Genomic DNA, 25,312 nt, shown 5'->3' with positions numbered 1-25,312 from the left:
GAAAGATTCTCCAAGTTCCAGAGAGAAAGAAAAAAAAAATAAATGTCAGGTACAAAACATCAAGAATCAGAATCGTTTAGCCTTCTAATAGCAACACTGGAAGGTAGCATAAAACAGAGTGATGTCTTCACACTTCTGAAGAAAGTTGTTTTGGGCCTAGATTTTCCTTGTGCAAGACAGACAGGCCACCACGTGAGGAGACAGGATGAAGACCTGTGCAGGCGTTCAGAGTGAGTGCACCTCTCAGGGGTCCATCTCTCAAAGGCCACGGCAGCGTCAGAGCTACAGAGGACAGCGAGTGGAAGAAAAGAGGGAACGCTGTGTGATCCAGATGTCAAGTGCACTGACATCTGGGCCCAAGCACAGAGGGCAGCCCTTCCAGATGGGCCTGGGGGGTCAAGAGGAAGACATAGTTCAGGCCACCACTGCGCCCAGGGTTCACTCTCACAGCCTGCTGGAGACGGTGGTCCCCAGAACAATGGCGTAAATCAAGAAAAAAAGACTAAGGAAAGTTCTAGAATACTAAGGAAGGGAAATCGCAGCAGGACCGCTGTGCAGCAGGCAGAGGAAAAAGTCCAGACAAAAGGAAAATGAGAATCTCCAGGAAAAATGTCACCAGGAAAAGAGGTAGAACGAACAGGTGACTGATGGGATCAGCCTTGTGGAAAGCGTGCTGTGAGACTCTGAAAGACACAGGGGAAATCTGTAGTAGGTACAATGAACATTAAGGAAATGAAAAACAAGACAGATAGTAACTTCATAAAAATAAAAAGTTCAGCTGTTCATGCAATTTACATAGGTAAAATAGGGAAAACACTAACAACTGATTAAATCAAAAATTGCAATATAATTATGTTGGGCGGAAGGGGAGAGAGAGTGGATATGTTTCTGCAAGAAAGTGAAATCTTTATCTACTTTAATAGGAAGTTGAGACATCATGAATACAACTGATAAAACAAAAGATAACAGGATGCACATTAGTTAGAAATGTGAAGATGCACAAATGCCAAAAGAAGAAGCTAAAATATAGAAAGTGATATCTTTGGGAAATAGGGCTGGGGAGGTAGGGTGGGTAGGATTTGGTCCTACAGAAACTGAGGAACCAGCCCACGAGTAAGTACGCACAAGGATGATTTTGTCTACGGTGTTTGTGGAGACACAAAATTGAAAATAACCTACATGGTTACCAGTAACGGTGGGATGGCTGGATAACTAGTACAGCCATTACCTTAGCTACTTTGTAAAACATTAGTTAAATGTACATCTACTTATCTCGAAGTATGTCTTTAATGTACTATTAAGAGGGAGAGACGGATTGTAAAGTAATGCATTGGTATGACTGAATTTTTTTGCAAACAACAATAAGACAGTTATTTAACTTATATGAGTACATATATATGTACACATATTTCTATAAACCTGGAGAGACACATGGAAGGATGCATACAAGATGCTAATATTGATCACCTTAGAAGGTTAGGAATGAAAAGGATCAGGGAAGTCAGGAAAAGAATAAACCACAGAAAAATAGAGATGTGGGGGATGTGAAGGTTAAGGTCTGCCATACATGTAACAGAAGACTGAGGAAGATGTAATAAAGAGAGCTGGGGAGAGACAATATTTAGGAATTATGACTGAGAATTTTTCTGGAGTGATCAGTAGTGGGAATCATTAGATTTAAGAGGCATATTGAATCCCAGATGGGATTGCGGTGAGACTACAGATAATCAAAGCCAAAAACAACAAGAAAAAAATCTTTTAAAGTAATTAGAGAGAAAAATACATATGCCACTATCTGAGTGACAGACTGGCACTATCAATAACAGATATCAGAAGGCACTGAAATAATACTTTCAAATGCTGAGGAAAAAATATCTAAGTAGAAATCTATACCTAGAAAATGATGATTCAATACTGAGGGTGATTTAAAGATATTTTCAGATGGAGACCGAGAGAAATAGTTTAAGACTCCGAAATCCTTGATGAAGTAACTACTCAAGGATGTACTTTGGTCAGAAGGAATTTAAACCAAGAGAGGAGGAGCAGAACCCAAGAAGCCACATCAATAACATTTATTGACAGCTTACTCTGTACTTGCCTACACACTGGGCACCATTCTAAGTGACTTACTGCAACTCAATTGGGATTCACATTAAGGCAGTCCGGTTCTGGATTTCATATGCTCAACCACAATGCAAATAAAACGGCATCTATTTTGATACATTTAAAAAGGCAGATTAAAAAAGAAGATTGGATGGAAACAAAAAAGATAGAAACAAAATAATAGGTGAAATAGGTGATAAAATATTCATTAGTGTCATCTTGAGAGAGAAAAGCCAGGTTAGTGTTCTAAGGAATCTGTATGATATTGTTTGGAAAGCAAATAGAGAAACAGATAGACTTTAATTGTAGACTTTGTAAGTTCAAATATATATATATTTTTAGATTAAAGGGTAACAGCTAAAATAACAGAACAAAACATATATGTTACAAATCAAGAGGAAAACAGTACTGTGTTTTTAAGCATTATGACTATTTATTGTGCCTGGGAGACAAGGTGAGGTGGGAATCTTAGCAGCAGGAAGGTGGGGAAAAGTCTGGAGTTTCCAGAAAGAGGCAGGAAGGTCTCTGCAGAGGAAGCTCTTGACACATCGGTCCCTTTGTTTCTCCCCTGGGATTTCAGAGTTTCTCAAAGTTCTTCAGGACGATGTCAAATAACACAGCGCAAGTGGTGCAGATATCCATGGCCATGGAACAAGGTTCTGACACCTCTGCTTCACCCAGCTTGCGTATCAGCTTTTGACAACTGTGTTCGTGGGGCTGCATGGCTACATTGCCCCGCTCGGAGGAATCCTTGGGAACTTGAGTGTGGAAGCCTTCTAGCTTGGTGTGAAGGGTAGTCATCAGCTCAAACATCTTTACCTGGAGAGCCACTCCAAAATGGTTCCCATCCTCAATCCAAGGTAGCTACAGCCGCAACCATGTACTGACCATGCTGACGGCTCAACGGCATCTCTGGTCCTGGGCTGCAGTTGCTGCAGGAGGACCGGGATCTTCTCCTTGCCATTCACTGGGTCACCAAGAGGCCTCTGCCTTCATCTTTCCCTTTTGTCATTTCAGCCTTATTTTCCTTCTCCTGTTTCTTCTGCTCCTCCTTCTCTTTTTCCTTGAGTGGGTCAGGCACCAGGGTTGGCTTCAATGAGAGCTAGCTCCTTTCAAAATACATCCAGCTCAGAAAGCTTGTTGGGGAAATAGCTACCAAGAAGGTTCTCCGTCTTTTACACAGTTCTTCACCAAACACATCCACCAGGGCTTTCGGGCTTCAGGCTGGACCCTGGGTGTGGCCGTGGCCAGCGGGGCTGGTGTCACAGGAGAAGCCAAGAGCAAGCATAGGGAAGGGAAAATAAAATCAACAGGAAAACTCAAGTAATCTAATAGAAGACAGAATAGGAAGGAAAATACAAGTACAGAAGAAGCATGGCATATAGAAAACATTTGAATTCCTAGTGAATTCCAAATATATGACTAATCATAATAAATACAAATGGCTTAAACTAATATGTTAAAAGGCAGAGATGCTCAGATTGGATTTTGTAAAACTCCAGTTCTTTAAAAGAAAGAAGCTTTAAACATAATGTCACGACAAGAATAAACACAAAATAATGTATTTGAATAATAAGTGTCCCTGGAAGTAATAAATGTTCAATAAATATTTAACTGAATGAATGAATCTAATAAAATAGACTTTACAACCAAAAGTATTTTGAGAGGTAAAGAGGGTCATTGCTTAATGATAAAAAGATACATTCAGTCTTCTGGCCAGATGGAGGCTTAGACGGACACACTGCGTCTCCCTCCACAACTAATAATGAATACAACTACCTCAAAACTAGAGACAACAAGAAGTTCCAGAAAATTGAGCTGCATTGAAGTCCAACAAGCAAAGATATAAAGAAGAAATATTCATCCAGACAGGTAGGAGGGGCAGAGCTGGGGCAGAGAGGACGCAGTGTGGTGGTGGCAGCAGCGACGGCAGCAGCAGGCTGGCAGAAAGCGCAGCCACATGTTTTAAAAAGTTAGAAGGGACACCTGGGGAGCACTCCTAGCACCAGACCAGACCGTGCAGCTCATGGTCCCAGTGCCAGGGAAAATAAAGCCTCATTGCTTCTTGACTGTGCAAACCAGTGGAGGCTAGGGCAGAGGAAGAAACTGCCAGTCTCTCAGCAGAGTCCACTTGTTTAAAGGGCCCCCACGGTCCTAGAATGTCCACAGACCCACACACTCTGGGAACAATGGCCAGGGCAACAGCTAGAGGGGCACCAGTCCCATACGGAAGTGGGAGAAGTACCTGGAAAAAGAGTGAGTGCTGAGCAAGTGGCATTGTCCCCTCTCAGACCCCTCCCCCACATACAGCACCACATGTGGTGGAACAGGTCACCCTGTACTGATGAATACCTAAGGCTCCACCCCTTAAAATGTAACAGGTGCGACAGCTCTACCTAAGACACAGAGGCAAACAAACACAGGAGCCTGTCAAGAAGGGGAGACAGAGCAGTATGGCCCAAAAGAGGGAACGGATCAAGGTTCCAGTGGGAGAATTAAGCGACGAGGAAATAGCCAACCTAACAGACAAGGAGATAGCCAACTTTACAGACACAGAGTTCAAAACACTGGTGAAAAAGATGCTCACAGGCTTGACAGATATGCTTAAGTACGGCAAACGCATGAGGGAAGAAGTGAAGGCTATGCTAGATGAGACAAAAGAAAATCCACACAAAACCAGTAGAGAAGGGAAGGAAAATGGGATTCAAATCAATGATTTGGAACATAAGGAAGAAAAAAACAGTCAACCAGTACAGAAGGAGGAAACAAGAATTGAAAAAAAATGAGAAGAGGCTTAGGAACCCCTGGGACAACTTTAAACGTGACAACATCTGAATCATAGGGGTGCCAGAAGGAGAAGAGGAAGAGCAAGAAATTGAAAGTTTACATAAAGAAATAATGAAGGGAAACTTACCAAATTTGGTAAAAAGAAATAGACATACAAGTCCAGGAAGCACAGAGAGTCTCAAACAAGCTAGACCCAAAGAGGACCACCCCAAGACACATCATAATTAAAATGCCAAAGGTTAAAGATAAAGTGAGAATCTTAAAAGCAGCAAAATAAAAGCAGGGAGTTACCTACAAAGAGGTGCCTATAAGACTCTCAGCTGGTTTCTCAAAAGAAATTTTGCAGGCAAGAAGGAACTGGCAAGAAGTAGTCAATGAAAAGCAAGGACCTACAACCAAGACTACTCTATCCAGCAAAGCTATCATTTAGAATGGAAGGGCAGATAAAGTGCTTCCCAGACAAGGTAAAGCTAAAGGAGTTCGTCATCACCAAGCCATTATTATATGAAATATTAAAGGGACTTATTTAAGAAAAAGATCAAAACTATGAACACTAAAATGACAATGACCTCACAACTATCAACAACTGAATCTAAAAAATAAGAACAAAATCCAACTAAGCAAACCAGAATTGGAACAGAATCATAGTATGGAGATCATTTGGAAGGTTATCAGCTGGGAGGGGGAAGGGTGAGAAATGGGGAAATGGTGCAGGGGTTAAAAAACATAATTGGTTGGTACAAAACAGACAGGGGGAAGTTAAGAATAATATAGGAAAGGGTGAAGCCAAAGAACTTATATGCATGACCCATGAACATGAACTAAGGGGAGGTGGGATTTCTGGAGGGAAGGGGGTACTGGGCAGAGGGGAGCAAAGGGAAGAAATATTGGGTCTACTGTAACAACATAATCAATAAAATATACTTAAAAAAAAGAAAAAAATGTACATTCACCAAGAATCCTTCTGTATATCTAACAATACAGTGTCAAATATATATATATATATATATATATATATATACACACACACACATGCATGCATGTATATATATGTTAATTATATGGAAGTAACAAGTTCAAAATTATAGTGAGAAGTTTTAATACACATCTCTAAGAAATCAACAGACCAAGCTAAAAAATAGACAAAGAATAGATTTAATAATGCATATTATGAACTTCATCTAATTGATATGGAAAGAGAATCCTCGACCCAGTAGATAATGAATACACATAAAATGTTTATGAAAATTGATTAGGTTCTAAGCCACAGAACAAGTGTCAGCAAATTCCAAAGAACTACTAACATTTAGACCATATTCACTGACCAAAAGACGATAAAAGTTGAAATCAATAACAAAACTACAAAATGAAAGTAACAAAATATATCAAACTAAACAATAATGACAACCCTAGATTTCAGTCGAAGGAATGTTTTGCATTAAATATAGTATCATAAAACAAGAAAACTGTTAAATTAAGAAGAGAAAGAAATAAAGTAAACTCAAAGACAATAGAAAAAATTCTTTTCCCACAAACAGATAAAGCAGTAGGAAGGCAATAATAAAGATAACAAATCTGTAAGATAAAAACAGGGACAATATAGAGTAGGAACAAAATACAGTTTGAGCCTTTAAAAAAGACTAAAAAATTAAGTAGATATTCAACAGGTGTGAGCAAGAGAAATAAAAGAAAGCACAAATAAATACTATTAGGCATGAAAAGGCGACCTAATTGTGAATATAGCAAAGATTTGTAAGTATGAGCACTCCATTCTCCACTTTAAAGAAATAAATCTCAAAACAGATGACATAGGAAATCTCCTAGAAAAAAAGTTACCCAAATTGACACACAAACATATAACAGAAAAAAATACCAAAGCTTCTTCGTGTGCTTTTGTAAGTTCGGTCTAAAGCTAGGTTTTAGCTATACGGTCACGTGCTGCACCATGATGTTTCAGGCAACGACAGACCACGTAGCACAATGGAGCTGAAAAGTCCTATTGCCTGATGACACTGTAGCCATGGCAACATCATAGCACAACACGTTACTCACACGTTTGTGGTGATGTAAGTATGAACAGACCTGCTGCACTGCCAGGGGTGTAAAGGTATAGCACACACAATTATGAACAGTACAGAATACTTGATGATGTTCATAAGTGACTATGTTACTGGTTTATGTATGTACGATACTCTACTAGTTATCAATGCTTTAGAGTATACTCTTTCTACTTATAAAAAAACAACTTCGCTATGAAACGGTATGCCGTGTACTGTACATGGGCAGGAGTCTCGTATTTCTATTTACCACGTGTCTTGACTGCATCAATTTCTGCTGTGTTTGGGTTAATCTCATGTTGTTTTACACAGTGACAGGCTAATGGGTTTGTACCACAGGAGCAATCGGAGACCATAGAGCACAGGTGAGTAGTAAGCACACGTGTGCAAAGGACAGGTGCATGTGCTGACACTGTTTATAAGTCACAAAGTTAGAAACAACTTTGCCGTCCTTCTCTTGATAGAATCCTACACAGCGTGGAACATGGATGAAGCGGAGTACAGATAAATCTTACGAATAAAATGTAGGACACAAACGCAGTGATATTAGTGACATAATGTTTAAAACGGTTTCAGATAGAGTACATACTGTCTGTGGAAGCCTGGAGAAGGGGGGTCCACTCGGGGGAAGTGCTTTACCTCTGTTTTTCTTTTTTTCAGGTGGGTGGGAAGATTTGCAGCAACCGGCATAAAGACATCACAAAACAGTGGTGGAACACGGATGTGTCTGTTGTCTTATTCCCTCTATTTCCTGCTTGCCTGAAATACTTCATACTAAAAATCACTGGGTTTTGCACATTTTTAAGAGGTCAGTGGATGTTACCATTTGTTTCTCAGAGCCCCCTGAGGTAGGCAGGACAACAGGCATTACTACTCCTTGATGGAGGGAGGCCAGGGAGGAGCAGGCACCGGGGCACATGGTTTATTGTCTGAGGGCGCAAGGCCTCACCATCGGAACCTGATGCTCACCCTCTCATTCAGTAATTTATGTAACAGGGAACAGGAACTTGACGCAACTTCGGGTAGGCGGGGGGAGACGGCAACCTCTTCCCTTCTGGAACAGACCACAGCCAAGGAAGAGCAATGACATAACTTGATAAAAGAGGAACAAGCCAGGCTGTCCGGGTCATCTGATTGCCTTTCATTGAGTCTGTAATTCACTCGTGGGCAAGCTGGCCACTCACTGTGCGCCTGCTGAGCAGGAAGCAGCGGCCAGAGGAAGTGAGAAAAGTGACCTCAGTTTCAGCATCCCTTGGCCTCCAGAACACAGCATTCTATGAAGGAGGGACAGGAGGCTGCCCTGGGAACAACGGGAGACCTGAGACGCAGTCTGGGATCCGTCCCTTACACGCTCTGGCGCTTAGGTCTTCTTACTGAAACCCGAGGAGGTGGACGACCACCTGAAGCCCGCTGAAATTCTAGAATCTATCTCCTTGCTGTTTTTTCAGGATTCTCTTTTCTTTTAAAGCCCCAAAGAGGAGCTTCGGCATTTAACATTTGCACGTGGCTTTGAGGCTTAGCCCCTGGATTGTCATAGCTACATTCTTTCTCTCTGGTGACATACACAAAATGCCTGGTCCCAGCACCCGGTACCTGGACGCTGTGATAAATGCTACTCCTCCGTCCCCCAATCCCCAGCACCATTCCCGCTCTCAGAGTCCACAGACTCTTAAGCACCAAGGTCATTGTGATTGTAGCTTTAACTAAGCAGCAAGTAACATGTTCCACCCCACCCTCAGAGTGATACACACTGTGGGGAGCTGGGCTGGTCCCGGTCAGTAACGTATCCCCCCAAACAGCACTCCATGCACACATTAGGCTGGAAATAGGAACTTCCTGTCTGTCGGAATTGCCAAATAGTAACCAAGGGAGGTTCTGGAATCTCCTCTGGAGAGATTTAAAAACCCTCTACAACCTCACGTATCTGAGAGGCTCTTCTGCGATACCGAGAACAGGCAGATGGACCTGGTGCCCATCCTGCAGGCCTCCGGTCGTGGCTCCTGCTCTAACTCTGCTCCATACTGTACACCAGGCCCCCTGTACATTTCCTCTGCTCCCCCCGCCCCCAGAGGGGGCACCCTTCCTGCAGCCCCTCAGGCTAGTTTTCACTGGGTTCCTGACTCCTCACACCTTTCCTTGTTATTCTATGAAAAGCTGGTCAGAGGTCAGGGTTGCCCAATTACCCACACATAGTTTGCTGGTAGCATCAGATACCCAGGCAAAACACAGCCACGGTTGCCATTGCAGCCTCAACTCCAAAGCTGGATAGAAACAGAGAAAATTAGCTGTTGCTAACAATCCGTTGTAAATGAAAATATGATCCCAGTAATTGATTTTAAATAGATTTTTAAAAGAATCCTTGGCCGCATTTCATCAAGAATACAGAGTTTCAAAAGCGTTTGTTCCAGGGCTGGATTTGCTCCCCCATCCTCCCTCCCACCCCCCCCCACCCCCCCACCCCCGTTCTTTTGGCTTAAACCCCAAATGGCCAAGATCCGAGTCTGAATAAACAGTGTGGGTGGTGACTGTTCGGTGAGGCCCAGTAGAGGATGCAATCACTTTCTTCCTCGGTTCAGCATTAAATCATGTGAAACTCGCCTGATTAGTCCACGTAACTTTTCCTCGGTCACGGAGGGCAAGGGAACATGGACTCCTTCCCCGCTGCTCAGGGGGAAAGCAAGCGAATTCTCCTAACTGCGAATGTTTAATTATGTATAAAGTTCATTGACCTCACAGGCGGCTGTCAGATGATCTCGCGGAGGCCTGTGAAAGGCATCCCAGGAATGCAGTGATGTGGGCAGAACGGGGTGGCCTCATGCCACCGAATGCTTCCAGCAGGACGGAATCCGCAGCCGTCCAGAAAGGCTGCAGAGAAAACACAGTGCAGCCCCGTGGGCATTTCCCACACCGAAGCATTTCTAGGCCTTCCAAAGTGATCGTTATAAATGAGGAACTCAGGCAAGACGCTGCAGGGATGGGGCCCCTGGTGCGGGGGGGAAGGACGGGTCCTGTGTGCTGGTGACCGCCCCGGCCGGCTGGAAATGGACCCGTTCGCAATGTTCCCTCCCCGTGTTCAGGGTAATGCTTTCTGACTTCCCTGCTACTGACATTCAAACGAGAGGATGAAGCAATCTCATTCATAAATACACGTGGGGCTGGAAGGAGACAGCTGAGGCCCTGTTTACGGAGACAGTTTTGATAGACTGCAGCCCTCACGTGTACGCAGGGACTACATCTATTGTCAGGAAATGCCTTTACGTGTGTTCTTCACGCACGAGGGCTGGATTTTCGCCTTTGGGCTAAGGGGACGAGCAAGGTGAGCTTCCAGAACACGTCGCCCTCTTCCAGCCTCTATCCGGGGCAGACCTCAACTGTTGTGGAAGTGGGACTGTGGGGACACATTTGAAGACAGGCTGGTTCGGGCTTCTTGGTGATGGGAGCCAGAGTCCCAGGGGACACAGTCAGTAGCTAACTTCGGGGCCGCTCCTCCTCAGAGGGAGGAAATGTGAAATGTTTGAGTTTGTGCTTCCTCGAATATTAAAATGACCTCTCAAGGAGGGGGGTGTCCAATATTATTGTCTTTCGGTAGCTTTCTCACCAAACATACTCACTTTATCAATCAAAATATTATACTTTCAGCGGGTGAAACTTCACAAGGTTGTTTTCTAAAACAAAACTAAGCTGTGTCTGCTCTGGCATCTTATCATTATGAAGCTCCAGGATGGGTGGCTGGAATTTAGCCGGCGACTTTGATCCTCCGATAGAAGCAGAATGGAAAGAATCTCACTTGTTTCATTTTTAGACAAACCTGAAATCCTTGGGTCCTTTACCAAGACCACCCACCTAGATCCTGAATGTACGACATCAGTCCGCACTCAAGTCTTGTTAATTCGAGATATACTTAGAAAACACATCAGAGAAGGAAAACTCTGACTCCAAAAAACCTCCGCTGCCTTGCGGCATACCTCTTCAGGGGAAAGGCTAAGGGAGTAAACCCCGACAGAAAATCCGGAGCCGGAGTCCCTAAGGCGGTTTGACGTTGTAGTCAACACCGGCAACTCCTGCGGCGCACCTGAAGCCAAGCTGTATTGACTCCGTCTTTCCCTTGGACCCTTCAGCTGCGAAGAGAGGGGGGGTCTGCTGCATGGGCAACAGCAGACCCTCCATATCACCCTGCCCAGGCTCTGTAGCTTCAGCTTCACTGGAGAGGACACTCCAGCGTCATCACAAGATGTCGATTCAACATGGGAGGAGACAGATACCGTGTCACTCCTGAGTTGGACTGCACAGTCATTCTCGGCGGTGCAGATAGACTCTTAAGAAGCTACACCATCGTCTCTCGAGACGGACGGCTGCCTACGACGACGACGACTTAGAAAACACAAATAATGAAGCAGGCGCTCTTGGTGATACAGAAACCCGAAAGGCATGAACCCGGCCCTCGGGCAGGCCACGAATGAAGAGGCAGACGTGAGCTCCAACTGGAGGACTCGGGAAGCCTTCCTGCATGGAATCTGCCCGAGGGAGGTGACATTTGACCTGGACCTTTACTGAAAGCCCCGTTTGCCCTTGTCCACTGTGGTATTCTGGAGAGGAAAGAGCCATGCTTCTTCATGGCTGGGGTTCTACAATTTTACCTTGTTATTAATCCGCTGATATTTGAGAGGCTTCCTGTCCATGTACCACTGTCGACATAAGGAACGTCCAAACCTGTAGGAGCTTATTTGAGCCAAACTGGCGACACAGGCCAAGGAGAAAGACAGCAAATGGTCCCGAGAACAACAGCTTCTCAGTTTCTCCGCTGCACTTGAAATTAAGGGGGGGCCCTGGCCGGGTAGCCCTGTTGGTTAGAGCATTGTCCCAGTACGCCAGGGCTGCAGGTTCCATCCCTGGTCAGGGCGCACACAAGAAGCAAGCAGTGAATTCTTAAAGGAGCGGGACAGCAAACTGACATTTCTCTGTCTCTCTCCCTGAAATCAATTTTTAAATTAAAAAAAAAAATAATAATGAGAGAATGTAAAGAAGAGGACACGAAGGCGGGAGAAGAAAGCAAGGCAGGAATTGGATTACAGGAGAGTTAACAAGATTATGTGTTCCTTTGAAGGAAGGCTCTGAAGAAGAGGCACTTTGAAGGTGTGCTAACCTTGATGCACAAGAACAACATACAGAGCTTGCTAAGGCCAAGGTAAACCTCTTACTGAAAAGCTACACGTCCGGGGTGTGACTACCCACCACGACCAGCCCCGTTAGGAGTTTAGGACCAGGTTGCCCTGTGACGATACCTTTGGCAGAACGCCTTTTTTGTCCACAGTATTTAACATCACCTTGTTCAGTGAATAGTCACTGAAAAGAAAAGGAATTGCCTGTCTTCCTACCCTGAAGTAGGGAGCCTTCCTTCAAACTTGTAAAAATTTTCTAGAAATATGATTATCCCCATACTTACAGGGGAAATAAGCTTCCAGATAAAGAAATGTGGAGGCCAAGTGCCCTCCTAAATCATTTGCACCCTTAGGATACTACGATTTATCAAATTCCATGAAGGAATCGGCCCCTAGCCCTCGTGGGCCACAGTTACGAAAGCGCTGTCCTCTCCCTTAAGCCGAGCCCTCCTCCTCATCAAGCGCCTCGCCACCCCTGCGCGGCGGTTTCGTTGCTTCTTGCCTGGAACGGGCTGCCGTCCACCTTGTCAGGTGCCGATCTGAGTACATGACTTGTCTCTGTGACACTGTAAGTCCATGGACACTAGGGACCGCTTTATTCATCTGGATATTCCCCAGGGTGCCATGGAAAAAATCAATAAATGCATGACTTAATAAACATGATGAAGATGCCCAGGACAGAGACTGGGAACTTCTGAGCAAAGAAGCAGACAGTAAATACTGTAAGGCAGACAGGCTCTATCGCAACACAGCCACAGATAATCCACAAGCAAATGGGCGTGGCTGTGGTCCAGAAAAGCTTGATTTACAAAAACAAGTGGCGAGCCAGATCTGGCCCCCAGGCCATAGCTTTCTGACCCCCAATTGATGGTGTTTATTTTTTGCCATAAGTCTCAGTATATTCTTTAAATGTCCCTATGGCACCTGTACTTCTCAATAATTAGATCAAGCGCAGAGCATGTAAACAATCAAGAGTTGTTCTAGAACTCCACATGAATGAATTCACTAAAACACAGACACGTATGCACACAAAGCAGGAAAACGCACACAGAAGTTAGCTATTACTCCAAGTGCTATTACGTGGTCGCTTATTTTGTACATCATATGCCTTTAAAAGGAACTGTTCTTACCCCCTAAAATAAGGGTAGCAGTTTTGCCATTGACATCACCATTATTAGGTAAACTTCACACAAGATCTCAGAGTTACTAGGGGAAAAGAGCCTTGTGCTAGGGAACGGTGAACTTGACGCTTTCCTGGAGAGGGGGCCTGAACGCCCCACCCCCAGCCACTCCTGCTCTCTGCCAGATCATCTGATTTTACTGCTAAATTCCTTCCAAAGATTATTAATGCAGAGTGGGGTACTCCTTTTCCTTGATGACCCTCTGGAAAACATCCAGCTACAGAAAGCACAACAGAACCTCAAACGCCCAGCGAACACACAGACAACTAAAGGGCAGCTGTGGGAATTTGATGGAAACAAGGCGTCCCAGCCTGTCCCCCTGGCCTGGTCATGGCGTGTCCCGCCCTTCAGTACTCTCTCTATCAGGCTACCTTTTGTGTAAAATCTATAAAACAGCTTTTATAAAAGGAGTTTCGATTGGAATTGTGCTGGGAACTCAAAGGATGCAAAGTCCTAAGGTTAACGGCTTGGTTTAGAAAAATACGACTTGTCCTTCTCAAGGTGGGAGGACATGCACAGTCAGTGCTGGGCACGTGTGCCCAAGCAGACATTTTTTAAGACGGGCTGGCCTCAGATGGAGATCCTCAAACTGCATTGGTCATCCCTGTCCCCAGGGTGTCACAAAAGAGTTCTTAAGATTTCTCATAAGAAAGAAAACAGAAACAAAAACCTGAAGTGTGAGCCATTCCCATTGGCCAAGCTTTTCCCTGACACCAGATGAGGGACAAAAAAATGAGAAGGATTCTGAGCCTTCAGAAAATGAGAAACTGCTGGAGGTACCACTGAGGAATCGAAGACCCAAGTTCAGATCGATCACATCCAACCTGTGTGACTTCAGGCAAATGCTCAGCCTTGAATGAAGGGAGCCTGTGCTCATCTGTACACGGGGCTAGGATACCCACACCGCCGAGGAATCTGGGGATCGGAGGACCTGCTGTCGGGGGCCCGGTCTGTTTCAGCAGATGCTTGGAGCACATTGTGCGAGAACGTTGCAGAGTGGGAAATGAAGACGCCGCCGATTCTGAGCGCAAAAAGCAGCGGACCATCTCGCTCGGCTTTCTTTCTTTTCCAGAACTCTAGCACCCAACCATGCTCAGCTTCTCTCTTCCGTTTATTGAAGCCTCCCCCCACCCCGCCTTATCAGACCCCTGATTACCAGTCACTCCTCACTGCAACACTCCCCTCCCCCTCATTGTTTCAGAACAGAGCCGCAGCGAACCTGCACCATGGCCGTGGAGGAATATTATTGACACCAGCTTAATTCCTATTTGATAAACTTTCAAATGGCTTAAAACATATGTGGCCATGGAGCGTAGGACTCTAACTGCCATCTTGGTTTGGGGTACGATGTATAAAAATAAAGACAGGAGTTAAAAAGAGGGGTCATGTGGAGTAGACAGTGAGAGGGGAGCGTAAAGCTAGGGAGGGAAATTTCCAGAAAAGTCATCTACAGTCATTTAGGACCGCCTGCTCCAACTCAGCATGGCAGCCTTCAGGTAACACGGATTGGGTTGTTTCCGTTCTTCAGGGGAAAAAGCACTGACCGTGAAGTCTGCAGGTGCTGGCGTCCCACTGTGAAGTCTGTGTGGGGAGGGATCAAGAAACAGCCTATCTGTGCAGAATACCTGCTCTCTATTTTCTTTAAATTAGCCTCTTGGGCTGTGCCTACAGATACACACCCATGACGCCTGAGAAAAGATAGTGCTCATGCTAAGGGGCTTAGCTGACACATTTTACGTAGAATCTGACATTGAGAAAGGGCTCTAGATAGCTTCTGAGGCTTCATAAGACTGTGATCTGCTCCTTCCTTCTGGTCTCCAGCTTCTCTAATGCTGAAAGCTGCTACTTGAAATGCATAATCTTTGAAGAGTCCATCTCGAGATTTCCAGAGGTTTCACTGGGCACACTACAGGGGCTCATCTGCCCTTGGCTAGGCGGCCCAGTTTGTCAGAGTGCCGTCCCGTTCACCAGAGGGTCTCAGTCAGGGCACATACCTAGGGTGTGGGTTTGATCCCCAGTCAGGGAGCGTTCGGGAGGCAACCGATTGATGTTTCCCACAGCCATGTTCTTCTCTCAATACATAAATAAATAGGCTCATTTGAACCCATGTGTCTGGAACAATACCGGTAAAATGCCGTTCTAAAGTTAGCGTCTGCGGAATGCTTCTTCAGCATCCAGAAACGGGACCCTCTGAGTTTACTTCGTCAGTCCCTGGCAGTGCTCTGGGCAAAGCGAACAGAGAATCGCAAGCGAAGAGCAACTCTGGCTCCTGCGCTGGGCCCCTCCGCATTCCTTTCTGAAGCATTACAAGGCTGATCCTGGGCTCCAGATGCAGCTCTTGGATGTCAGATGCACAGGCAGATGTTTTTCCTTAAACCCGCTGTCTCTCTCAATCTGTTTATAGCTGTTTCCCTTTTACTTGCACCTCAAGTTCTTCCTGCTCACTGCACGTCCTAAAACTTTCTTCCCTATAAACTGAAGGGGAGTGTTTCGATCACTTGTCCTCTTTGCTGTGAGGCATGTACCTGCTCGTCAGGTAACCTATTTATCCATCACTGGGGCGTTTTCTTCCTTGGCCATCTTCAAGAAATATCATAGTAAAAGCCCCATATAAAGTCCCCAAAGGCAGTGGCAACAGAAAGTGTTTGGGTTTTCTGAGGTCCCATGACTGGGTATCAACTGCTGGGCTGCCATGATGAGGTCGGGCTATTTATTCACACCTGTGTTTCTTTGTTCTGAGCTTGGAGGTGCTCTTCATACAAATCAGACCAGGGATCTTCACCATAAGTCAATTATTCATTCAAACAGTCAAACCAAATAATAGATTTTAGAGACTTATCCAACGTCCCTATGGAATCAGAGTATGACCCAGCCCTGGCTGGAGTGGCTCAGTGGATTGAGCGCCAGCCTGTGAACTTAAAGGTTGCTGGTTTGATTCCCAGTCATGGCACAGGCCTGGGTTGTGGACCAGGTCCCCAGCTGGGGGCGTGCGAGAGGCAACCGATCAATGTTTCTCTCACCCATTGATGTTTCTTTCCCTCTCTTTCTCCCTCCTTCCCCTGCTCTCTAAAAAAATAAATGAAATTAAGAAAACAAAACAGAACAGAACATGACCCAGACGGGAAGCAGGCTATTCTCATACACTAACGTGCCCTGGGACAAGGGAGTTTCCTGGTGGTGATGAAATCGTTCTGTACCCTGAGGGCAGATTTTGCTCACCAAAAATCAACTCTGGGACTTCTCATGGCTCCTCTTCATCTTATAGGTCTGGGGCCAAAGCAACATCTGCTGTAACACTGATTGCAACGCGTATGTCCCCACCCCCATTATCTGACATCATCCTTACTTCCTGGCTTACTTATTTATCGTCTGTATCTCTGCATTCACATATGAATATGCTCCATGGGCAGCTTGTCCCTGTTTACCAGTGTGTCTCCAACACTGGGGACAGTGCAGTATTTGTTGACTGAATGACTGAAAAAATGAATGAAACATGTCCAAAGTAATGGCCCGTTGTTAGACTGTGGCAATTCTCAAACACCTAGGTTATTATGAAATGACATGTGTGTCAAGATCACTTTATGTTTGTCTAGGGGAATACACACGACAAAATTTTGAGTGGTGTCTGAACTCTAGCAAGAGCTACAAGAATCCCAATGAAGAGACATGATTCCTGTTGACTTTTCCTAGGTAGAAAGAGACCAGCCGGTAAGAAGTTAGATGGGAAGACAGGAACAAAGGTCTCTACGCAAATAGACATACACACACTCATTTTCTCATCTCCAAAGATGTAACGGGATCTTGGTACTTCCTTTCTCCCTGTAAGTCATCCTGAAATGATTGTGCATCCTTCACTGGGGCAAAGGCAGAGAAGCACCAAGGAGACAGGTATGACGGGCACAGGTAAACAGAGAAGAGAGAGCCCCTGTGTGATGCTGAGTGTCTGGAATGACGTCATCAACTCTACCATGTGGCTTCCCGAGGGCTATGAGAGGTCAGGATGAGGGCTGCCCTGTCTGCCAGCCTAGAGTTCGAATCCAGGCTGCTGTTCTTGAACATTCTGCTTCATGGTATCATAGACTCCCAGGACATCAGATCTGGAAGTGCTCTTAGACATGATCAGAAAGTAAAGGCCAGTACTGAAAAGGGGTCTGTTTTCCCCGAAATAGGTCACATCCCTATTCGAAACAGGAGAGGCTTTGGCCGACCCACTATGCCCAAGATGTGAGAAGAAAACTCTTAGAGGGTCGTGCTTTAGATGTGAACTGTTTTAAATCAATGGCTAACCTTACACATATCTGCTTTAGTGGAAAAAAAAAAAACCTCCCCCCAAAAGACCTCTTAAAATCCTGAGAATAAGAAACAAGGAGGCCAACGACCCCTGGACTTTAAAAGTCTACTTGGAGCCAAGCAGCTTGAAGTGAGTCTTCTGATACCAAAGTCAGCCTGTGCTCCCTGACTCCCCTTCAGTTTCACGCTTCCCTTAAAAGAAAACACGCCGGACTTTTTCAGTAAATAACAAAAGGTCAGAGAAATGCTACTCACAACACGAGCAAAATAACGGCGCAACCTGCCAAAACGTTTCCTAAGGCCTAACAGGCGGAAAAAGCCAGTGATGAAGCAGAGACAGATCGGACTGGTGGGAAGAAAGGCTTGTCCCGGGAGAATCTGCCCTCAGCAAAACCTGCTCCGATTTCACCAATAAGATATTCAAACACAGATTCCGCCAGCAGGTTCGACCAACAGTTTACGATCATGCTGCTCCTAAAGAAGCGGGCTGCCCACGTGTGGGGTTTGTTTTTTCAGGCTCCTCCCCTTAGATTATGTTTTGACGTTACAGCTGAGTGTCGAAGGGGTGGTGAGGCGATGTCCCCGAAGCTAAAGCTCAGAGTCAATTCTGTAAAATCTTCCAAACGAAACTCCCAGGTGGGGCCTTGCAGGTTCGTGTTCTCTTCAGAATTTCTCTGAGGTGAACAGGATGCAAATATCATGATAAAGGCATTAGAGAGGGACACAGAAACAGACATGCAAGGTAGAAACCCAGGGCTCTTCACCCTCAGCTGAGTCCGGTGGGATGCTGTCTCCTTGGGCACCCCCACTCTTAGCCATGCAGACGAGGCCACACCCAAAGGCCCGCCGCCAGACGTGTTCCAAGGACAGATCTTACTCATCCCTGGCTCGAAGGGATCGAGCGAGTGGCTGATGCTCAGCACCCTCAGTGGCTTGAGTCAGTGGCATCCTTACTGAACCATCGTCCTGGTCTAAAACCACAGAGCAGCATCTTTGAGAAATAACTCCCATCAAGTAATAGCCCGGCAAGATGTTTACTTGGGTGCAACGTCATTCTGATTCCACGATGAAATACACTGGGGAAATGCTTCGTACAATTCCTAGACTCCCCCATTTCTGGAATCATGACGGACATGAGCCCAGGAGAGGTTCTGAGAAGGCCTGCAGGAAAGGCACCTGCTGAAGTCAGCAATTCCCAAGTGATTTCAGAAACCTTTTCTCAATGAACACCTGTTTCCATCCTAAGGAACTAGTGTTTGGTAGAGGACAGAGCCAAGCACGCTACCTTCGAGTAATTTCTGATTTGTGGCTAATCACATCCAATCTGTCGCATAAGACCAATTCACTCGTCCTTCACGCTGTATCGTTGTGGCCGATGCGTCCAGGTAACACCCTATTATTAGTTTGTTATTCTTTAACCTGTTGCTTCATAACAGCATAGACTCCCAGAAGGTCAGAGCTGGAAGTGCTCTTAGAAATAACAAGAAGGTAAAGGTCAACCCTGAATTTAACAGCTGTTAACCAACACCCCTGCAGTGAAGGGGCTGGCCTGGGATTTCACAGGACAACGCGTTTGGTTCCCTAAGGGCAGGGGTGTTTTCTAACTCCTCTGCTGTGTCTCCCTACCCACGCTGTGGACAAGGGTTACCACGGTGGACCCCCCGTGGGCAAGAAAAATGACTAGAGCACCCACCAAAGGCTGTACCCTCCTACCTCAGCCTTGCACTTAACTCCTACGGAACTCCGTGGGTTGGTGTTTGAAAGACGAGGAAGCCCAAGGCCACACAGCAAGCAAGTAGCTGAGCCAGGATTTGAGCCAAGAACAGTTTGACTCCAAAACACATACTCCTGCTCGCGTATGATACTCCCTCCACAAAGAGGCCCTCAATAGAAGCATGCTGAATTACATATTAAACCAAGAATTTGCATATCTGAAATTAGAGGCCGAGACTCTTGCCACCGCCGCAAGGAAGCACACAAAGTGAGCCTTTGTTTTCCCATCAAAATATTCGCTCCTCCGTGGATGGAAAGAAGACAGGGAATTTTTGAACTCCCTCACTGTGAATGAAGTGACGATTTTTATGTAATGAAAACTGAATCAGTTAATCACGTAATGAGCCCCAAATTCTGGTACTGACTATTGCAAATAATGTATCTGCCAAGTTTTGTACGATCATTTAATGTCAGAATTTATTGGCTTCTTTCGCATATAGATTCGCTTGATGATGTTTCGTGAGATCTGTGATGGGCACAAGTGCGGTTAATATGATGATGGTGATGGGGAGTGGCACATCTGCCATTTTATATACAAAGACACAGACCATTCAAAACTGCTGGGGCTCTAATAAGGAAAGGAAACTTTCTTCGGTTTAATCAGTTGGTGAACTCGCAGAGAGCTCTTTTTCATATTTCTCTCTCAGTCATCCAAATTTTAAAACTCAGACTTCTTTATTGTAATTTTTGAGGTATTTTGAACACTAGTTAAGGGATCTATTCCACTTACTAGCAGAATTATTGTTTTTATTTTTAAGGAATTTTTAAGGCAACATGTAGTCCCTAAATCCAAGTAAAATATTAAAAATGACAACAATATGCCAACGACAATTAATAGTAGTCAACAACCATATCAACAGCTCCATGAGTAATCAATCAAAAGAAACCACGGGCTTGAGAAGATATCTAGTGCTCTCTATAGTAATTAATATGCAATTCAGTTTATGGATACCATGGACTTTTGATATTGGTAGAAGGGGAAATTGTTAATTTTAGCATTTAAAAGTCAACCATGACTGTGTAACTTAAGAAAATGAGTGACTAAGGAGGACATTTTATATTTAAATGTCATTTTTTAGTCAGTGTTAGGTAGTGAACTTTAGCCTTAGGTTTACCATCTGGAAATTAAAAACAAAACAAAACAAAAAAAAAACCAGTTACAAGGGTGAATTTATGTCTCTCTCAATCTTTTATTTCTGAAATCGGAGTAATGCCAGTTTTCCTCCTACTTCAAAAAAGACCCATAAAATCTTTGTTCACTGAGATTATTAGATATATAATGAAGTGAAAGTCTGCAAGGAAACAGAGCTTGTGAAATCTTGATCATTCACGTCATGGTTTATTGACAGAAAATTTACTTTCAAGTGAATTGATGACTCCTGCCTGACCGGCTCACTTGCTTCATGAACATCCAAACTCCCTTTCTGCACATGCACTCACGTCCTCGTGGGAGAGCTCCTATAAAAAGGAGTCTTTCCATTCCACCCCTATGCAAGTCAACTGACCGGGGCCGCTCTGCACAGGCCCTGCGCAGAGAAAGCTACCAGATCCAGGCCTGGAACAGAACAGAGAGCAGCCAGCATCCTACAGCATCTGCTACTCCAGATCTGAATTTTTTCAAGTGAATGCACAGACAACAGATACCAGCTCCATCAACAGAAACCCATTTTAACAGTAAATGGAATGACTCCTGGGACAGACAGCCTGAACGTCTTTGTTTTCCTCGTTATCAAAAATCATAGATGTCGCTTACAGAGTGCACAGTGCACGCCAGGCACTGTTCTAAGGACTTGATCCATGTTAACTCATGACGGCACTTAGGGGGAAGGTGTCTGTAATTGGCATTTTACAGATGAGCAAAAGGAAGCATTGAGGACCAGGTAGAAAGGGGCAGAGAGGAAGTGTGAACCCAAACAGCCTGGCTCCACGCTTCTAGGACCTGATACGCTACTGACCGCTGAGGAAGTTGCTGGGTTTACGCTTCTGACAGACTTGCATTAGAAGAATATTCAAGGTAGTTAATAACCATCATTTCCCATATAAGAATATATTTCAATGCTCAATAAAGGGTTAAAATATTCTGTGGTCCCACCACTGTGTCACAGAAGCAGACAGGCCTTCTGAGGAGCTTTTTAGGGGCTTTTTCAAACCCCTCCGTCAGCACATAAGCCATTTACAGTATCAATTGGGGGGGGGGGAGTTTTTTGAGGTTGACATTAGAGACCTCTATGATTTTTTTTTTTTTGAGATTCTAGATATGAATAATTTAATTGCTAGAGTTAAAGAACGGCCTGTTTTTTAGGAAAATGAGATTTTTATTTGGGATTCCCCAGTATATTAGAAAGATGATTCTTAGTATAATTGTGGGCAAGAAGGAAATAATATACATATTTGTGGCTATGAGCAGCTAACCAGAAAAAAAAAAAAAAAGGAAAGAAAGAAACTGTCTGGACTTGCAGAGTTCCAAAACCGGCTGAGTGGATTCTTTTTTCCACACGACTAAGCATTTCTTTCTTATCGAGAAGGATTCGTTTCCCACCTGTGCCTTTTACGTTCTTGAAATGCACATAAACTTAGTGTTTATTTTCCACCCACGGAAAGCTTAAGTTATTTTTTCTTTGGGCTTTACTTTTAGGACTCACAATTTGTTTGGCAAGCTTCAGCGTGAGAGAAAGCTTCCTTTTATGTACAGCGAACTCCCGACTATTTAGAATGTTTGTTTGGGAGTTAAAGGGATGCCTGGTGTTTTTCTGTTTTATAACCATTACCATGTACAACATGACCGGACAAAAAACGAAATGTGCTCCAAGTGAATTCCATCTTTCTGATGAGTATGCCTCACCATGGGGACGATGGTTATTGATGCCAGATTTTTTTTTTAAGTCCAATGTTATTGTTTATATTTTCAATTAATGCATACATTCCAAATACGGCTTCTGGAGGAGAGGCCGTCTGTAGCGGTCCAAGCCTTGGAGCTGCGCTGTCCACAGTGAGTATTAGATTTCAGCTCAGATGAAGATCAGATCTTCACGGGATTGCCACAAGGCACCATCCTGATGGCACATTCCCTATACGACAGCAAAAACCACCGGATGGGTGGAAGGAGGTCTTCTGAAGGGCAGGGGGAAGCAGGACAGAGAATAGTGCAAAGCCACGGGACACGGGCCCTGCCTGCACCTGCACCTGGACTTCGGGCGGAGGGGACCCCGCTCTGGGGTGCGTGAACCTAAGGCGTGGAGGGTGGCAAGTGTGACTCCTCTGTTAGCGCATTTAGGAGAATCAACATCCTGGGGAGGTCCATTCTGATCTCTGGCCTTCAGGCAGTTGACGTCATTTTCCCCATTTACCACTAGCACAGCTGAGGTCCAAAGAGCTCAGTGACACAGAGACAGAGCAGTGTAAAGCCAGTGTCCTTCCCAGCTCCATAACATATAGCTGGGTCTTTTCTGTGTTGTGTGTTATGGATCACCCTGAAACGGATGGCCCTGAGGATAGCACCACGCAGACCATTCCTTCAGATAAACAGAGCAAACTCGGCAGCGCTGTGGGTTCAGTGTCACTGTCTTCTTCTAGCAAAACGGGACTGTGCCCAGGAGCAGGACAGCCACCGCTGCCTCCATTTCTTGGAGCCCTGAGGCCTCGAGGGACATGACTCGCTGAGCTTCTAACTGGACAGCCATGTTTGATCCATTGGACTGTTCAGTTCTTCAAAAACTGACGTAGCCTGGTGTGAACCCTGAAAGTTGAAAATGTGGATCCAGAGAGTGCCACTTACTAGCCAGCAGAGGTGATGTGGTTTTAAGAGGCTGGACTTCCTTATCTCATTCTGGAACTCACTTGCTGAGTAAACTTGGGCTACTCACTTCTTAACCTTGGGTTTCCCCTGTGTAAAAAACATGGGAAAACGAAGTCTAACTACCTCTCAGGGGTGGTACAAAGATGACCCAACTGATGTTTTAAACCATGTGGTCCTAGGACAGTACAATGTACTCAATATGACCAGCCATTAAAACTGTGATTTATTATGGACACACACACCCAAATTTCTTACTCAAACACACACACACACACACACACACAAACAAGTAGACAAACAAAAACACACACACACAAGGAATTAATTTTATTCTTATTTGAGGAGAATTCAAAAAATGTCATATTAAAACATTAACATTCTTAAACCTAAATTTCATTGAATGGAGCAGAGGAATGTAATAAAAACTTAGTAATGGTATTACCCCAATCTGCATGTTCTTTAAGAAGAGAAAGAACTTAAACCAGATGGTTAATTAAACAAATATAGTTGATGGAACAAATATAGTCACTAATCTCATTTTGTTTTAAATTTAGTTTGAGAATACTGTAAAAATGCCATCATTCTGCATCTGTTGAATGCTTAAGTTTGTCAGTTATTAGCTCAGTTACAAAATGACCCTGCTAGAATATAAATATATGTTATATATATATACATATATATATATATATATATGCATATACATATATGCAGATACGTTTTTGTGACCATGTTATTTAACTTCTAGAAATTAAGATAGAGTTAAGGGGTGATTTAATCAAAGGCTACATATGCAAAGATGATAAGTCTTAAATTCCTTTCTTGTCCAATACCCCAAATTTGTGAGCTGGCTCAGTTGGCCTAGACTAAGGGGTACATAGTTGGAGGATGGGTCTGTTATAGCTAGGGGTCACAAAATAGGGTGACCAACCTTCCCAGCCCCCATGGAGCCTGCCCTTGGTCTTGAGCATCTTCCATCCCAGCTCTAATGAATCCATTAATCCAGAAAGTAAGTGGCATAATTAACAGTTATGCTCAACATCCATTAATACCAAACACATATCAACTAGACAAGGCTGACCCAGGACATCCTTCCTCCGGATGGTTTGCACCAGCCTGCACAAAATGGGAAATTGTAGAAAAGGTAATGAATTTTTTTTTAAGTTAAAATTCATTGTGTTTAAAAATACATACTGAAATATATTCCGAGATTATGTTCTTCCCATTTTTTTGGTGTTCAGTGTTCTTTATTTTACCAGCGAGAGTAAGTGATAGCTAATTTCCTAATACCCCAACTTGGCACAGTAAGAAGTTAGTATCTCTATATTGGTCCTTAAATTAAAAGAGAAAAGGAAACAAAGAGGAAAGAAAAAAGAAAGCTCTGAAATCCAGGAGTTTGACTAGCACGGGCTTAGAATTAGTAACCTGCTATTAGCTACTCATAAAAAGTAGAGACCACCCTGGCCAGGAAGCTCAGTTGATTAGAGCATCATCCCCATATGCCAAGGTTGTGGGTTCGATCCCCAGTCAAGGCACAGACAAGAACCAACTGGTGCATGCATGAACGGGTGGAACAACCGGTCGATGTTTCTGCTTCTCTCTCTCTGTCTCTGAAATCAATAAATAAACTTAAAAAGTTTTTTAAAGGGTAGAGACCCATGTGGGTATTATTTCACGTGATCAAACATTTCCTAATAAGACACAAAGCTCCATTTCTGTATGTAATGCAAAACGATTTCAAAAGCTGTACTAATAAAAAGGATTTCCAAGCTCAGTTAGAAAAGTACGCTGCCATCTGAAGTCAAACACGACGTAGATTCTAACAGGCTATACAAACATACATTACATTGTCCTTCTTCCACTGGTACAAAGCATTTTAATTAAAGCCCACAGGGCATACAAAGGCAACAGAATCCAGCCGACATGGTCACAATAATTAAGAATGAAAACCCTGTTGACTGGTTTCCCACCTGTAGATCCCCTCTGTGGAAGCTTTAGACAAATACCGAATCTGCACCTGATGACAGATGGCCGAGGATTTAACCATGCAGCTAACCAAAAGGAAACCAGGTGTTACCAAACTTGGCACTAGTTGACAGGGGCGAGGAGGTGGGGGAGGGGAGGGGAGGGAGAAGAGCTAATGTTCTCATTCTTTTAATAAGTACTTAA

The 25,312-nt window shown here is 44.3% G+C and overlaps 1 protein-coding gene and 1 pseudogene across 1 annotated transcript in view; both read right to left on the bottom strand.

Annotated features, from left to right (window-relative positions):
* Nucleotides 1-25,312, bottom strand: part of BCL2 (BCL2 apoptosis regulator) — a 163,423-nt gene that overhangs the window by 82,692 nt on the left and 55,419 nt on the right. The gene's annotated exons all lie outside the window — the stretch shown is intronic.
* Nucleotides 2,572-14,264, bottom strand: LOC150002483 (proteasome activator complex subunit 1-like; annotated as a pseudogene).

The sequence above is a fragment of the Furipterus horrens genome, unplaced genomic scaffold (assembly GCF_987537825.1).
Source record: "Furipterus horrens unplaced genomic scaffold, mFurHor1.1.pri manual_scaffold_8, whole genome shotgun sequence".
Classification (NCBI taxonomy): Eukaryota; Metazoa; Chordata; class Mammalia; order Chiroptera; family Furipteridae; genus Furipterus; species Furipterus horrens.
Note: the sequence above shows the minus strand (reverse complement) of the source record. Positions and strands in the feature narration are given on the sequence as shown.